The sequence below is a fragment of the Callithrix jacchus genome, chromosome 5 (genome assembly GCF_049354715.1).
Source record: "Callithrix jacchus isolate 240 chromosome 5, calJac240_pri, whole genome shotgun sequence".
NCBI classification, from domain to species: Eukaryota; Metazoa; Chordata; class Mammalia; order Primates; family Cebidae; genus Callithrix; species Callithrix jacchus.
The window spans coordinates 51,290,342-51,309,655 of NC_133506.1; positions in this window are offsets into that span (position 1 = coordinate 51,290,342).

Genomic DNA, 19,314 nt, shown 5'->3' on the forward strand with positions numbered 1-19,314 from the left:
AACCATGTTCCATAAAGGCCAGCTAGTAAACCATGTTCTAGGCTTCGTGGGTTCGGCTTCACGTTGCAAGTGTTCAACTCTACATTGCAGTGTGAAGGTGGCCATTGACAGCATGCAAACATGTGGCTGTGTTCCAACAGCATATGATACTTTACTTCCAAAAACAGGTAGGCACACTAGATTTGGCCCATTTCTATAGTTTGCCAACCCTTCCCTTGGCATATTCTGGGTCACCTGAGTCTGGCCTTTCATTGCCTTTGCCCTGCTTTACAACTCTCTAAACTGTAGACAGCTGAAAGCAATGCAAACAAACTCTTGTCCCTGAACATGAGAATTCTGACCCATGGAGGCTCAGTTCACTTGCCCCTCAACCTTTCATAGAAAAAGCCTGTTTCATGTCATGTATTTGCAAGTTCATTTTAATATTTCTTTATCCAATACAAATTTGTCTTCAACTTATTCAAACCAGTTGTAACACTTTATAGATTTCCTAATTAGTAATAGGCTAAATCAGTCCAGGCATGGTGGTTCATGCCTGTAATCACCGCACTTTGGGAGGTTGAGGCAGGAGGATCACTTGAAGTCAGGAGTTTGAAACCAGCCTAGTCAACATGGCAAAACCTGGTCTCTACTAAAAATACAACAAAAAATTCGCCAGTGTCATGGTGCACCCCCATAATTTCAGCTCCTTGGTAAGCTGAGGCAGGAGAATCACTTGAACCTGGGAAGTGGAAGTTGTGGTGAGCTAAGATTATGCCACTGCACTCTAGCCTGAGAAACAGTGAGACTCAGATTTCAGAATAATAATAATAGGCTAAATAAAATCTTTAATGTGTTTATTTTTCTTCTATATGAGAATTACACTTTTTATATTATCATTAATCTTCAACATACATGTGTTGGAATCTCTCAATCTTCATAAAACCTAACTAGTTTTTCATAGTCTTAAACCTCTTTGTCATATATTAAGGTGAATTCTCAGTAATATTGGCAATACTAATTCTCTTTTTACCAATATCCATTCTAGAATTTAGCCATTCACTGTATGCCTCATTCAAAGGGTTCTGCTTCTAATTTCTAACATTTTATTTCCACATTGCTTATTTCATTGCTTTTTGTTTTATAGTCTCCTATTCTTCCTCATAGATACAGTTTCTACAGATAAGTCTTTGAGTTTCTTAAACATACCTAAGAAAATAAGCTCCATCTGGGCAAGGCATCCTGAACACTGCCTGACACATGTTCCACACTCAAAGAATAGTTGTTGTCTTACATTAAGTTTTTCCAGATGGGTCGGTCTGATGGTTCTAGGTGCTTATTTTGCAGCCACCTTGGCATTAAATAATGTCCTGTGCTTTGTTTACAAAGCATTTGACATATTACATCTGCATTTACTGCACACACATACACAAACTTTGAGTGGAATGATTTACTTTTTATATTTCTTACTTTCCCTTGGTGATCACACACATGCGCATGCGCGCATGCACACACACACACACACACACACACAAACACACACACCTTTCGTTTATGCCTCTACCAACCCTCTGAGTTTTCTGTCTAGCATTGGCCTTTTAATGGCAATTTGAGATTCCAAGTCTGTAGAGACAAAGAGCATACCCCATATGCAGCCACTGAATCAGGGGTGATTTTGTTCAAGACTTGGTTTCAAGGCTAAGACTGTAGTCTCCTATTTCCCTAGGTCTTCAGCTTTCTGAAATCATAAGCCTGACAACAATTGACAGAGTTAACAGAGCAGTCTCATCCCAGTTCTACCCTCTAAGCTATGGGTGTGCCTCTGTTTTCCTATGTTCTGTGCAGCATTTTTAATCTGATTACCTGCAGGCACTGTACTGTCAGCCTGAGCTGCCTGCACCCAGACCAGGAGGTCAGCATGAGATGTTCATTCTGTTTTCAAGCCTAGCCATGTCTTTGCTGCTATTTTTTGCTTGACATTTCATCTATTGCTGCTATGTTTCTGAAACTTGAGAGATTAGGTCAAAGTATAGTAATACTTTGACCACAACTATGTTTATTATTCACATTGCATAACACGACTCATTTGCATATTAACAAAATAAAACTTTGCATTGACAGAAAAGTCCACTAGATACACTATTTAGAAAGACATAAATAAATAGGGGTGGCTAAAAGAAAGTGGAGGAATGAGAGCTTGATAATTAATTTTAAAATAACCTTTAGAAAAGCAAGTGAATATTGCACTGGTATCTACAAACTGATAAAGACTTTGCAGCCACTTCCAACATGCAGTATTAAAATATTAAATATTTCAGAATCATTCCAAAAATAATTTTAACCCTTTTTTCCAGAATTTTCCAATTCTAAAGACAATCCATTAGTCTGGTGTACACTTTTGAGCTATTCTGTCCACCACCTATTAAGAAGATAACATCTTAATTCAAAGGAGGTTCATACAAAGAGACAGAAAATTGAGTGCTTAATGAGTTTGCAATAATTCCTTTCAAATAAACTTAGCACATCTGCATTACTGGTCATGTATATGAAGGGTGAAGTTTGAATTTGTTCCTTGAAGCTCATGTAGAAATGGGAAAGAATAATTTTTTTTCCACTGTGATGTCTGAAGATGTATGTGTATTCTTTGGTTTCTTCTCATCAAAACTCAGAATTCTGACAGATCCTGACTGGGCATGGTGGCTCATGCCTGTAATCCCAGCACTTTGGGCAGCTGAGGTGGGTGGATCACCTGAGGTCAGGAGTTTGAGACCAGCCTGACCAACATAGTGAAACCTGTCTCTACTAAAAATACAAAATGTAGCTGGGCTTAGTGGTGGGCACCTGTAATCCCAGCTACTCAGGAGGCTGAGGCAGGAGAATCACTTGAACCTGGAAGGCAGAGGTTGCAGTGAGCCAAGATCATGCCACTGCATGCCAGCCTGGGTGACAAGGGCAAAACTTCATCTCAAAAGAAAAAAGAACAGATCCTGGAGATTTTAAAGATGGGTAATGTCAATTATATTGGCAGTAACCAAGGCTAATTTAACTTCCAAGGGACATTTGGCACTATTTGGAGATATTTTTGGTTGTCAAACAGGGAAAGAATATGTGGCTGGCATCGAGTGGGTAGAGGCCAAAGTTGTTGCAAAACATTCCTCCAATGCACAGGACACCCCCCACAAAGATTAATCTAGACCTCAAATGGGCAAATGCTGAGAAACTCAGGGGCAGACTTTACAATTCCCAATGGAGAAGGGTTTAACAAATTTAATGTCTAAATATGTCAATATTTAGACACACTATATATATATGTCTATAACATACATAGACATATACATATATACACATAGAGAGAAGACATGCATATATTTCTAAGTTTATATATGTAACATCACTATATATATATATTCAGGTGTTTTACTTTGTAGGGAAACATGATAAGTTGTTACTAAACTTAGTAAATTTCCTCCCACATGTCTTGGTTTGTCCCGCAAGAGCTCCTTGTGTTCAAAGATACCATCTTGACCGAGCACTTTCTAATAAACTCGCAGGACCTTAATAACTATCCTGGGGTAGGGGGTACTATTATTATTCCCACAGAGCAGATGAGAATACTGAGATCTAGAAGTGTTCAGTAACTTCCCTGAGGCCATAGAAGTGGTAAGTTGAGGAGCCAAGATTCTCACCCAGTCTATTTCACCTTATGCATTTTGCAATGTTTAATTGTTGACCCAATAAGGCTGTTAAGGCCCTTTCCACTGGGAAGTGTTGCCTTCCATCTCTCCTTTTAGGAATGGTAAATTTATGTACTAGTTGGCACTTAAGAAGTGGTGATGTCTGAAATATTAAGAAAACTTCCGCAGTGAAAGAAGGCACACATCAAAGCCACAGAGATGAATGCTAACAAGAAGAGTAACCATATGAAACTGCATTTGTTAAAAAAAAAAAAACAAAAACAATTTCCAAGTCCCTTCCAGTTGCTGTACAGATAAAGCAGGATCACAGAGGTGCTTCTCTTGCACAGGTGGAACAGGAGGTGCACCCAACCACAGTCTTAGCCTGAGGTGTTTCTTAGAGCTAAGCCGAGAATTACGTTTGATTCATATTGGCTGGATTTCATTGCAGGAATGCCCAGAAAACCCAGCAGAAGCAGACTCAGGCCATGATCAGAAGAATTTTATTATCCAAGTTGCAACATGCAAATATCTCTTTTGCAGTCTGCTTTCTGCAAACATCAAGTGAAAAAAATCAGCAGGAAAAATGAGGGGGAAGAAAAAGCGGTACAGTTCATGCTTCACAAAGTCCTGTAGGTTATTACTATGTTTTAAGTTGTGAGTTGCAAACACAAGCTGTTCTTAAACAAGAACAAAAAGAAAAAGCAGATGGTTTCTTTTTACATCCTGTGAAACTTTTCCTGAATATGAGCGTATGTTCCCTTCTCCCCAGCTGGCATTCCCCATGCAAATGATCAGTTTGGGATTTTTTTGTTTCTGTTTTTGTTTGTAATTTTGAGGAAAATTCTTGATGCTCATCCCCCATCCCACTATCTAAATGCCGTATATTTAGCTAGATATCTAAACTATCTATCTAAATGCCGTAATACCTGGAAATAAGAACAAGGAAAGGCAATCACCAAAATATTTGCTCCAATTAAGTCTTTGAGGCATCGTTGCTGCATAGAAGCATGTTTGAGCCTATGTAAGTATCATCATGACTTTATCATTACTGTTATTTTTACATTATGTATGCTTTTCTCAACAAGCATCTTTCTCGGTACTCAATTGTTTTTGCTATATGTGACATGTTAGAAAGAATGTGAGAGTTGCAGTTATAAAGACTATGATTCAAGTTCACTTACTAAATGACTGTGTTACCTTTGGGAAATTATTTTAAATTTGTTTAAAGATATTTTTATTCTCTGCCACCCTCAGTTTTGTAATTTGCAAAGTGAAGACAATAACATCTCCCTTTTCACAGACATTTAGAAGAGAAATGTATGTACATTACTGAAACAAGGCTGACCATCCATAAATGATACTATTTTGAACTCCCAGCAAATTGTTTAACCTCGAGTCACTCACTTCTCAAAAATCTGGTTCTTAGACCAGCAGCATCAGCAGGATTCAGGAGCTTGTTAGAAATGCAAAATCCCAAATCTACTAAATTTTGGTCTGCATTTTAAACAAGCCCCCCAGATGATTCTTAATCGCATTTCAGTTTGAGAGACACTGCACTGTCTTATTTGCCTCATTTACATAAATAATGAGAGCATTAGCACTTCATAGAAGAATTGGAAGATGAAATAAGATAGTGTATTATTGTACAGCATTTCATGAAGTGCCTAGAACATACTACATTTTAAACAAATGGTTTATTATTGAGGTGTTGCTGTTTTATTGGTATTGTTGATCTGGAAATGTATACAGTAACTTGAAGAGCCTTGAACGGGCTTCAGTTTCGCTCAATTATCTGCATTCTTTCAAAAGAGTTTCCCACAGATGTTAGCTATTATCCTGGCTAAGGTGAACTGCAATTGCATTTGCTTCACTACACATCTTAGCAGCCGAAAGAGTGTCTCTCTTGTTACTACTTAAATTATTCTTGTGCCTTATAAGGCACAGGAGGAGAATCCAACATTTCTGAACAGTTTTGTTTTATAGCCAGAAACAACTGTTGAAGTCAAAAGCACTACTTGCTCCAATATTAGTTATCTATGGCTGTGTAAAAATTGATCCCAAACTTAGTACAAAACCAAAAAAACCCCCCATTTAAATCATACAGTTTCAGGGGACAAAATATTCAGAGCAGCCTAGCTAGGTAGCTCTGGCATGAGATCCTGCCTGACATCTCAGTCTAATTGATGACCAAAGCTGGAATCATCCGAAGGCTTGACTGAGGCTGGAGGTTCAGCTTTCAGGATGGTTCACACATGTGACTGTTGGCTTGAACCAGCAATTAGAGAGAGACATTGAAAGGTGAAGGAGAGAAAAGCTCTAGTGGCCTTTACAACCTCATCTCACAAGTGACACACCATCATTTCCATTGGATTCTATTGGTCATACACACCAACCCTGGTACAACATGGAAAGGGACTACAGAAGGGTATGAATGCCAGGAAGCAGAGACTGCTGGGGACCATCTGGAAGGCTGGCTACCACAGTCTCTGGCCCTCTAATTTATATGAAAGTAGATGAATGTAATAAGTAAGATGGAGAATCAGTGCAACCTCCAAACTGAATTTACAGTCTCACCATTAATTTCTTATCTAGTTCAATCTATTTCTCTTCCCAGAAGTTTCTCTGCCAAGATACATTTTCAATCACCTTCCTCCTATAAATGTTGACAGCATTTGTTCACGCTCTACTCTTTTAAAGATGCCATTTTATTCCATTTGTATTTCACAAATGCCAATCCAGTCACCTTGAGGGTAAAAGCTGTGTCAAATAATTTTATGGATTGTTTAAAATTTTCAGTATGTGCTTAATACATAGAAGACACTTATGATTATACTTTAAATGATTAAAATGTAAGTGTTAGCTAAAAACTAAATTTTGCTGGATTGACTGGCTTGTTTAGATTCTACAGAATGGTCAAGGCAAAATGTCATTGTTTGCAATTAACTTTTTTTTTTAGTCTCACTAATAATCCTACAGAACCATTTTTAAGAAAACAGGTCCTGAAAAGCACATTATAAACATTATAATGCAGTAAAATCTCCGTTTAAAAGAATCCAACTAATTATAGTCACCAGTTTAAAACGGAACCAAAATCTGACTATCTAGAATAGTAAATTTACATGATTTTATGTTTAGAATATATATTTAACAAAAGAAATAAAATTAGGTTATTTATTCATAAGATGGGCCAGCAGGATCTGTCAAAGTCAGCATAGATTCAACCCCACCTCTTTGATCTTTCAAATACGTAGCCTGAACATTCTTTTTAAAATTGCCTTGAAGCCTTAAATTGCAGCTTCATGTTGTCCGTCATATGCTAGATAATAAAACACGCCCATTCACACTGAATCTTTGCACATATCCACATAATGGTCTTGGCCTTGCCTTTCCTATTGCTACAACCTTCTTCTCCTACATATCCACCCACAGGAGGTGCCTCTTCACCTCCTGAAGAGCTGCACTCAAATAGCACATCTCAATGAGGCTTGCCCTGGTGATGATATTCCATGTAGCGATCAACATTTATACACCCTCAGCATGACTGATTCCCATTAACCGTGCCCAGTGGTTTTTATGACCTAGAACATATCACCTTCTTAAAATATATATAATTTACTAACTTATTATGTTTATTGTCTTTCTCTGAAGAGTGTCAGCTTCCTCAGGACAGGGATTGTTGCCTGTTTTACTTCCCAGTGTATTTTAAGTGCCCGAACAAGTGCCTGCAACATAAATGCTTAGCAGGATTTTTTTTTTAGTAAATGAATAAATTGGAACAATCTTTTCCACAACATAATTTGAAACAAAAAAGTCTTTGCTTTTGAGTCTTATACTAAAATATTTCAGCCAACAAAGACTACTTTCCCAATAATTCTGATTAATTATGGTACATCTTTTAACATAAGTAGATTATGAACTACTGTGCAAAGCAAACAGATTATAAATGGATAAAAATCTAATGTAAAGCATTTTAAACATTATTTTCAAAATTCATTAAAGCTACAATACAGAAGTTGGTAGACTTTTCTAGTCAATTCACTTAAAATCACTTTCAAATATACAAGCAACTGGCTTGACTGAGTTCAATGACTAAAATAAACGTTTAACCTAATTGATGCACAAACATTTCTTTTGTTATAAAAGTACATTAACTGTTTCGAAGCTCTAAGTAATGACAGTTGTCCTTTTTCTTTTTCACTTTACCTCTAAAACTCTAAGTATGACTAGTACCTGCCTTCTAGATTAGAACATATGCAGAGAATTTACTCCTTTCTTTTTCTCAAAATATTAATTCCAGGAGACGACGAAGCCAATATATTTTGAAAAGAAATGACATTTTAATAACAATATAACTTTGTAATCAAATATTAATGTTTTTATAAACGTTTATTGTACTGTTAAATGAATTCCATGCATGGGCACAGTAAACTATGTATATTCTGCCACAAAAGAAATGGTAAATCAAGTAACTGGCTATTTAACAACCATTTCTCTATTTTCAACACTTGCAATGTCCTCATTCCCAAATTAATCCCTAGAAGAGAAAGTATGGAAAAATGTAAAAATGAATAAAAATGCTCTTATGACATGAAGACTTGTGTTATAATTGTGTAACTACTGGAGTCCAGAATTTACAAATTATATCTCATAGTGAGTGGTGTTTAGCTTGCTTTATTAACCTTTCATTTATGTAAATGCTGAATTAATTTTCTCTGAATGACATTGTTCTCTTTGGGAGATTATGTTTAACCACTTACATTAAAATTCTAAACTTCCCTCATGTAACACAAGCAACATACACACAATTAAGACAACCACATTAAAAGACCTAGGATTCTAAGAGTTGTCATATTGTTTTATTGTACTAATTTATAGAAAATTAGTGTGAAACTTGTTTGACTTCCACTTCTTGGATGGCCTCTGATTTTAACTGTCAATAGAGGAGAGCAAGGCAGTATTCTGTCATGCACACAAAAAAAATTAAGTAAATAAGCATCCCAGAGAACCCAATGACACAATGCAAGTGCCTGATCAATGTGTGATAGTAGAAAGAATGTAATGCTGGAAGACATAATCAATAGTTCAGCAAATATTTTTTCAGCAAATAGTCCAGTTAATTTAGTTCAGCAAATATTTTTGAGAGCCTATCAATTCCATTTCAAAATCTTAAGATTCTTTTCTATTGAGCTGATGTTGTGAATGGGTTATAACATTATAGTTAGAAGAAATAGTAAACTCCTTATCAATGAGATTGGCTTTGATGTGACCATCATCTACTCATCCGCTAATGATGCATTGGTTGACGTTATAAGAAAAATAGTATTGAGGGCCGGGCACGGTGGCTTAAGAGGTAATGACAACCTGGCCAAGTTCTAAGACAAAATATCCATTTCTGAGGGGATGCTTTCTCTTCAGTAGTCTACCAACCATCACTTAGGGAAAATAAGCACTGAGTGGCATGGCTACAGTGTCAGTGCCAGTGTCAGAACTACAGCACGGGGCAGATAGATGCATTTTCTAAGATCACCGCAAGTCAAGGAACGACAGAGCTAGAAGCAGCAGCTGAGATCACCGAATTCTCTATGCATAAGAGGAGTGATGTCCAACAAAGAGAAAATGGCTTCTCCAAATCCAGGAATGAAGGTACAAAACTGGGGCCCCAGATTTTATTTCTGTGAGACCATGATGCCTCATGAAAGATAGCATGCTGAGGAATTCTCCATCTTCTGTCTCTGCCTCTCCAACAAGTTAGGCTAAACCCAAGCCTATTAAAGCATGACCCTCAATTTTTCCACATCAGGATCTCTGGTGTGTTTGTTAAAGGTACAGAATTCCAGAAGGCAAAGTCCTTCCACCTGCATTTTTAACAAGGCTATTTCTGATGTACACTCAAGCTTGGTGACCACTGCTCTAGGCATAATTGAGTCCTAATTCATTCTTTTATTAACTCTTTTCTGAGCCCTTGTGAGACGGACTATGTTAAGCACTGTGACAAACACAGATACAGAAAAGAAACTTTAGGCACTATTAATACATTTTTCTGGGTCGAGATTGTAAATGCATCATCTGCCAACAGGATTAATAAAAATTTTTTAAATATTAGGGAAAAAAGGGTGTACATGTGTACAAGTGTACAGCAAAACACATACATTGTGTTACAACTCTTTTGCTAACAAGTCACCTATAGACTGATATTGATACCTACAGACCAGGCTAGAAATCAATAGGGCTTCAGCAACACCCAGAATGAGGAACTCAAATGCTCTAAGAACACTTGCTCCACTATTTACCTAGTTTTTTCTATTAGCATATGCTTCATTCTTCTCCCCTCTTTCCTGCCCCTCTTCCCCTTTTTACCCTCTTTACAAGGTGAGGCAGCTCCACTGACTCCCTGTTCATTTCACTTATTCACCGCCATTTCCTAACACACACACTGACTTCTCTATTTTTCAAACTCATTGAACTCTTTCTTGCCACAAATCATCTGCATTCACTATGCCCTCTGCCTGGCACGCACTTTGCATTACAGCTGCCTTCTCCATCATTATAATTCAGTTCAAATAGTGACTCTTAAGAGAGGACTTCCCTAGGTATGTATTACTGGATATTTACTCTGTGCAATGGGTGGCTCACAAAATTCCTGAATAATTAACCATCAGTTTCCATTTAGTTATTCATATTCTATTCCACTGCTTATCTACTTTATAGAATTTATCCACACCTGAAAGTGTCTTGTTTATCTATTAGTTTACCCTTGTAACTCCTGTCTTCTCCCACTAGAATGTGAGCCCCATGCAGTGATGGGCTGCTGCTAGCTCCTACAGGTTCATGAGGACTGACTGTCAACTACGAGGAATTTCATGAGCTAGCTGTTACACTGGAAGCTTGAAATTGGTCATGGCAGATATACCTGCAACATGGAAATTGGCAAATGCTACAAGTCAGGACATTTTGTTTTTTTTTAAATTTTCCCAGTGAGTGGGCCCACTAGCACACCAGTGTCCCATGAAAGAAGTGATCTTCTTTCGTTTTTCCCTTTTGCACTGTTAGCACCAGGGTACAGTAAATAAGTTGCTGAATGAACACACGCATGACTATTACTTTAGACAACTCCTTTTTGTCTCAGAAACAAAATTTATAGAAAAATTATTCATTTGCTAAACAAGAATAAAGTGCTCACATCTGAACAATTCACTATTTATAAAGGTACAAGGATCATGTTATAACTCAATACTGGGCTATACTTAGCTAGCTGTGGTGATGGAGGCAGTGGTACCACTTCTAGAAAAGGCACTGGGTAAAGAAAAAGGGGTGGGGTATGGTTGCTATACTTATTCCTTCCACTGGATGAGCCTCTTCTTGAGGCTGACATGATTTTGTCTTCAACTTTGTGGTGCCCCTACTCACCAGCGCACTTTAATGAAGAACTGATATTGTTTATTTAGATTAAAATGCAATTATATCTTATTATTATTAAGTCTTATACTAGTATGCCATGGACACACAAATAAATTGAGAAGATTATTCTAAGTCACTCCCCACTGGCCAGCAATCTCTTTAATAATAATTATTTGAGGTTACAGGGAGACTCCACTTTAAACTTTTTCTGTATATTTGCAAACTATGTCTCTGACAAAGGTCTAATATCCACACTCTATAAGGAACTTAAAAAATTAACAAGAACAACCTAACAATCCCATTAAAAATGGACAAAGAGGCCAGGTGTGGTGGCTCAGACCTGTAATCCCAGCACTTTGGGAGGCCAAGGAGAGTGGATCACCTGAGGTCAGAATATCAAGACCAGCCTGGGCAACATGGTAAAACCCTGTCTCTACTAAAAATACAAAAAGAAAAAAAAAAACAGCCAGGTGTGGTGGCAGGCACCTGTAATCCCAGCTACACAGAAGGCTAAGCCAGGAGAATTGCCTGAACCAAGGAGGCGGAGGTTGCAATCAGCTGAAATAGCACCGTTGCACTCCAGCCTGGGTGACAGGAGTGAAATTCCATTTCAAAAAAAAATGGGCAAAGGGGAGGGAGGACTCAAGATGGCACTGTGAGAACAACCCAGGATTGGAGCTCTCGTTGAATCCGCAAAGAGGTGAGTCGGAGTTGCATTTCCAGACTGATCTTTGTTGCCCACAGAACAGGGAAACTCCCAAGTATAAAAAAGACATGGGACGCCAGGCAGTAAGTCTGCCTGGCAAAGCCGGCAGCCGGGGCAGCAGCGGCCGGCCCTACCCAGCAATCCCCACAGGGCGCACTTGTTCGGGTGCCCTGTTGAACCGGCAACCTGAGACTTGAGAGGACTGGACTTGAGACTGAACGAGATTTGGACAGTAGGCCAGCCCAGGGGATTGCAGGGACAGAGCGTTCGAGGTACCCAGTGGGACGAACAAAACCGCGATTTCAAACTATCCCGAGCAGACGGTCCGAGACGCTCTGTGGGGGAGGGGCGTCCACCACTACCGAGGCAACATGCCCCAACTGAGATACACGCCCACTGCTGACACAGCCAGTCGTTGCCAAGGCAACCCGTCCCTACTGAGATACACGCCCACTGCGGACGAAGCCTCCCGTTGCCAAGGCAACCCATCCCTACTGAGATACACGACCACTGCTGACGCAGCCTGCCATTGCCGAGGCAACCCACTACAACAAAGAGACTCCACTGCAGGGCATGGTGGAGACCACAGCAGAGCCTACAGGAACAGGGCGAATCACACAACAGCAGGGCAGAGACTCGGCAGGCAAACAGTGGCTAGTCTGCCTCCTAGCTGGGCAGGACACCTCAACGGACATCGAAAAATAAAGCCCAAACCCCCCAACACAGAGCATTTGAGAAAAAAAGGGTTTTTTTAATGAGCTCTGTTGCAGCAGAATCAAACATAGCAGCCTAACAGCCCTGAATGAACAACAGAGCTCACAGCTCAGAAATTGAGCTTCTAAAAAGAACAGACTGTCTCCTCAAGCAGCTCCCTGACCCCTCTATATCCAAAAGACTGACATTTGGCAGGCATCATCCTGGGACAAAGATAGCAGAAAAAGAAACGGGTAGCATCCCTCACTGTGCCACAGCTGCTAGAGGTGCACCCCAGACAAGCAGGGCCTGGAGTGGAACTCAGCAGTCGTACAGTGAAGGGGCTAGGCTGGTAGAAGAAAACCAAGTAACAGAAATACTTCATCATCAACAATCTGAGTGTCCACTCAGAGACCCAATCGAAAAGTCAGCAACTACGCAGACGACAAGCGGATAAACCCACAAAGATGGGAAGAAACCAGCAAAAAAAGGAGGAAAAAACCTGAAACCAGAACACCTCACCTCCTAGAAAGGACCAAAACTCCTCACCAGCAAGGTAAGAAAGCTGGACAGAGAATGACTGTGACGAAATGACGGAATTAGACTTCAGAAGGTGGATAATGAGAAACTTTTGTGAGCTAAAAGAACATGTATTAAATCAATGCAAAGAAACTAAGGAACTTAAAAAAAGATATGAGGAAATGATAACAAGAATGGATAACTTAGAGAGGAATAGGAATGAATTAAAGGAGCTGAAAAACACAATACGAGAACTTCGCGAAGCATGCACAAGTTTCAATACCCGAATTGACCAAGCAGAAGAAAGAATAACTGAAGTCGAAGACCAACTCAATGAAATTAAACAAGAAACCAAGATTAGAGAAAAAAGTGCAAAAACGAATGAACAAAGTCTCCAAGAAATGTGGGACTATGTGAAAAGACCTAACCTACGTTTGATAGGTGTACCAGAAGGGGACGAAGAGAATGAATCCAAGCTGGAAAATACTCTTCAGGACATCATCCAGGAAAACTTCCCCCACCTAGCAAGACAGGCCAACACTCAAATGCAGGAAATACAGAGAACACCACAAAGATATTCTGCAAGAAGAGTAACCCCAAGGCACATAATCGTCAGATTCAACAAGGTTGAAATAAAGGAGAAAATACTAAGGGCAGCCAGAGAGAAAGGTTGAGTTACACACAAAGGGAAGCCCATCAGACTCACAGCAGATCTCTCGGCGGAAACACTACAAGCCAGAAGAGAGTGGGGGCCAATATTCAACATTCTTAAAGAAAAGAACTTTCAACCCAGAATTTCATATCCAGCCAAACTGAGCTTCAGAAGTGAAGGAAAAATAAAATCCTTTGCGAACAAGCAAGTACTCAGAGATTTTGTCACCACCAGGCCTGCTTTACAAGAGCTCCTGAAAGAGGCACTACACATAGAAAGGAACAACCAGTACCAGCCATTCCAAAATCACACTAAATGCTAAAGAGCATCAACATAATGAAGAATCTACAACAACTAACAGGCAAAACAGCCACTTAGCATCAAAATGGCAGTATAAAATTCACACATAACAATATTAACCCTAAATGTAAATGGACTAAATGCACCAATCAAAAGACACAGACTGGCAAATTGGATAAAAATCCAAAACCCATCAGTGTGCTGTATCCAGGAAACCCATCTCACATGCAAGGATACACAAAGGCTAAAAATAAAGGGATGGAGGAAGATTTACCAAGCTAATGGAGAGCAAAAAAAAGCAGGAGTTGCAATTCTCATCTCTGATAAAATAGACTTTAAAGCAACAAAGATCAAAAGAGACAAAGAAGGCCATTACATACTGGTAAAAGGATCGATAAAACAAGAAGAGCTAACAATCCTAAACATATATGGACCCAATACAGGAGCACCCAGATACATAAGGCAAGTTCTTAATGACTTACAAAGAGACTTAGACTCCCACACAATAATAGTGGGAGACTTTAACACTCCACTGTCAATATTTGACAGATCATCCAGACAGAAAATCAACAAGGATATCCAGGGCTTGAACTCAGACCTGGAGCAAGCAAACCTGATAGACATTTACAAAACTCTCCACCCCAAATCCACAGAATATACATTTTTCTCAGCACCACATCACACCTACTCAAAAATTGACCACATAATTGGAAGTAAAGCACTGCTCAACAAATGCAAAACAACTGAAATCATAACAAACAGCCTCTCAGACCATAGTGCAATCAAGTTAGAACTCAGAATACAGAAACCAACCCTGAACCGCACAGCTTCATGGAAACTGAACAACTGGCTCTTGAATGTTGACTGGGTAAACAATGAAATGAAGTCAGAAATAAAGAAGTTCTTCAAAACCAATGAGAACGAAGACACAACATGCCAGAACCTCTGGGACACATTTAAAGCAGTCTCTAGAGGAAAGTATATAGCAATAAGTGCCCATATGAGGAGAATGGAGAGATCCAAAATTGACACCCTATCGTCAAAATTGAAAGAGCTAGAGGAGCAAGATCAAAAAAAACTCAAAACCCAGCAGAAGACAAGAAATTACTAAGATCAGAGCTGAGCTGAAGGAGATTGAGACACGAAAAACCCTTCAAAAAATCAATAAATCCAAGAGCTGGTTTTTTGAAAAGATCAACAAAATAGACAGACCACTAGCCAGATTGATTAAAAAGAAAAGAGAGAACAACCAAATAGATGCAATAAAAAATGATAAAGGGGAAATCACCACAGATTCCACAGAAATTCAAACCATCATCAGAGAATATTACAAACAACTCTATGCACATAAACTAGTAAACCTGGAAGAAATGGATAAATTCCTGGACTCCTGTGTCCTCCCAAGCCTAAACCAGGAGGAAGCTGAAACTATGAATAGACCAATAACAAGGTCTGAAGCTGAGGCAGCAATTAAGAGCCTACCTCACAAAAAAAGCCCAGGTCCAGACGGGTTCACAGCCGAATTCTACCAGACACACAAGGAGGAGCTGGTACCATTCCTTCTAAAACTATTTCAAACAATCCAAAAAGAGGGAATCCTTCCCAAATCTTTTTATGAGACCAACATCATTCTGATACCAAAACCCGGCAGAGACCCAACGAGAAAAGAAAACTTCCGGCCAATATCCATGATGAACATAGATGCAAAAATCTTCAATAAAATATTGGCAAGCCGATTGCAACAGCAAATCAAAAAACTTATTGATCATGATCAAGTAGGATTCATCCCAGGGATGCAAGGCTGGTTCAACATACACAAGTCTATAAACGTAATTCACCACATAAACAGAACCAAAAACAAAAACCACATGATTATCTCAATTGACGCAGAGAAGGCATTTGACAAAATTCAACAGCCCTTTATGCTAAAAACCCTCAATAAACTCGGTATCGATGGAACGTATCACAAAGTAATAAAAGCTATTTATGACAAACCAACAGCCAATATCATACTGAATGGGCAAAAACTGGAAGCATTCCCTTTGAAATCTGGTACTAGACAAGGATGCCCTCTCTCACCACTCCTATTCAATATAGTACTGGAAGTTCTAGCCAGAGCAATCAGGCAAGAAAAAGAAATAAAGGGTATTCAAATAGGAAAGGTGGAAGCCAAATTGTCTCTATTTGCAGACGACATGATAGTATACCTAGAAGACCCCATCGCCTCAGCCCAAAAACTCCTGAAACTGATAAACAACTTCAGCAAAGTCTCAGGATATAAAATCAATGTGCAAAAATCACAAGCATTCGTCTACACCAATAACAGACTTAAAGAAAGCCAAATCAAGAGCGAACTGCCATTCGCAATTGCTACAAAAAGAATAAAATACCTTGGAATACAACTCACAAGGAACGTAAGGGACCTCTTCAAGGAGAACTACAAACCACTGCTCAACGAAATCAGAGAGGACACAAACAGATGGAGAAACATTCCATGTTCATGGTTAGGAAGAATTAATATCGTGAAAATGGCAATACTGCCCAAAGTAATTTACAGAATCAACGCTATCCCCATCAAGCTACCATTGACTTTCTTCACAGAACTGGAAAAAAACACCATGAACTTCATATGGAACCAAAAGAGAGCCCGCATAGCCAAGTCAATCCTAAGCCAAAAGAACACAGCGGGGGGCATCACACTACCGGATTTCAAACTATACTACAAGGCTACAGTAATCAAAACAGCATGGTACTGGTACCAAAACAGAGATATAGACCAATGGAACAAAACAGAGGCACCGGAGGCAACACAACATACATACAACTATACAATCTTTGATAAACCTGACAAAAACAAGCAATGGGGCAAGGATTCCATGTTTAACAAATGGTGTTGGGAAAACTGGCTAGCCATATGCAGAAAGCACAAACTGGACCCCTTCCTGACACCTTACACTAAAATTAACTCCAGATGGATTAAAGACTTAAACATAAGACCTGGCACCATAAAAACCCTAGAAGGAAATCTAGGCAAAACTATCCAGGACATAGGAGTAGGCAAGGACTTCATGAACAAAACACCAAGAGCATTGGCAACAAAAGCCAAAATAGACAAATGGGACCTAATGAAACTCCACAGCTTCTGCACGGCAAAAGAAACAGTCACTAGAGTGGATCGGCAACCAACAGAATGGGAAAAAATTTTCGCAGTCTACCCATCTGACAAAGGGCTGATATCCAGAATTTACAAACAACTCAAGCAGATTTACAGGAAAAAAACAAACAAGCCCATTCAAAAGTGGGCAAAGGATATGAACAGATACTTTACGAAAGAATACATATATGAGGCCAACAATCATATGAAAAAATGCTCATCGTCACTGGTCATCAGAGAGATGCAAATCAAAACCACATTGAGATACCATCTCACGCCAGTTAGAATGGCAATCATTAAAAAATCTGGAGACAACAGATGCTGGAGAGGATGTGGAGAAAAAGGAACACTGTTACACTGTTGGTGGGAGTGTAAATTAGTTCAACCATTGTGGAAGACAGTGTGGCGATTCCTCAAGGCCTTAGAAATAGAAATTCCATTTGACCCAGCAATCCCATTACTGGGTATATATCCAAAAGACTATAAATCGTTCTACTATAAGGACACATGTACACGAATGTTCATTGCAGCACTGTTTACAATAGCAAAGACCTGGAATCAACCCAAATGCCCATTGATAATAGACTGGATTGGAAAAATGTGGCACATATACACCATGGAATATTATGCAGCAATCAGAAATGATGAGTTCGTGTCGTTTGTAGGGACATGGATGAATCTGGAAAACATCATCCTCAGCAAACTGACACAAGAACAGAAAATGAAACACCGCATATTCTCACTCATAGGTGGGTGATGAAAAATGAGAACACATGGACACAGAAAGGGGAGTACTAAACACTGGGGTCTATTGGGGGGAAAAGGGGAGGGCCAGTGGGAGGGGGAGGTGGGGAGGGATAGCCTGGGGAGAAATGCCAAATGTGGGTGAAGGGGAGAAGAAAAGCAAAGCACACTGCCATGTGTGTACCTACGCAACTGTCTTGCATGCTCTGCTCATGTACCCCAAAACCTATAATCCAATAAAAAATTAAAAAAAAAAAAAAGTTAAACAGTTAAAAAAAAAAAAAAAAGAAAACAGAGAACAACCAAATAGATGCAATAAAAAAAGATAAAGGGGAAATCACCACAGATTCCACAGAAATTCAAACCATCATCAGAGAATATTACAAACAACTCTATGCACATAAACTAGTAAACCTGGAAGAAATGGATAAATTCCTGGACTCCTGTGTCCTCCCAAGCCTAAACCAGGAGGAAGCTGAAACTATGAATAGACCAATAATAAGGTCAGAAGTCGAGGCAGCAATTAAGAGTCTACCACACAAAAAAAGCCCAGGTCCAGACGGGTTCACAGCCGAATTCTACCAGACACACAAAGAGGAGCTGGTACCATTCCTTCTAAAACTATTTCAAACAATCCAAAAAGAGGGAATACTTCCCAAATCATTTTACGAGACCAACATCATTCTGATACCAAAACCCGGCAGAGACCCAACAAGAAAAGAAAACTTCCGGCCAATATCCATGATGAACATAGATGCAAAAATCTTCAATAAAATATTGGCAAGCTGAATGCAACAGCAAATCAAGAAACTTATTCATCATGATCAAGTAGGATTCATCCCGGGGATGCAAGGCTGGTTCAACATACGCAAGTCTATCAACGTAATTCACCACATAAACAGAACCAAAAACAAAAACCACATGATTATCTCAATTGACGCAGAGAAGGCATTTGACAAAATTCAACAGCCCTTTATGCTAAAAACGCTCAATAAACTCGGTATCGATGGTACATATCTCAAAGTAATAAAAGCTATTTATGACAAACCAACAGCCAATATCATACTGAATGGGCAAAAACTGGAAGCATTCCCTTTGAAATCTGGCACTAGACAAGGATGCCCTCTTTCACCACTCCTATTCCATATAGTTCTGGAAGTTCTAGCCAGAGCAATCAGGCAAGAAAAAGAAACAAAGGGTATTCAAATAGGAAAGGAGGAAGCCGAATTGTCTCTATTTGCAGACGACATGATAGTATACCTAGAAGACCCCATCACCTCAGCCCAAAAACTCCTGAAACTGATAAGCAACTTCAGCAAAGTCTCAGGATATAAAATCAATGTGCAAAAATCACAAGCATTCGTCTACACCAATAACAGACTTAAAGAAAGCCAAATCAAGAACGAACTGCCATTCACAATTGCTACAAAAAGAATACAATACCTTGGAATACAACTCACAAGGAACGTAAGGGACCTCTTCAAGGAGAACT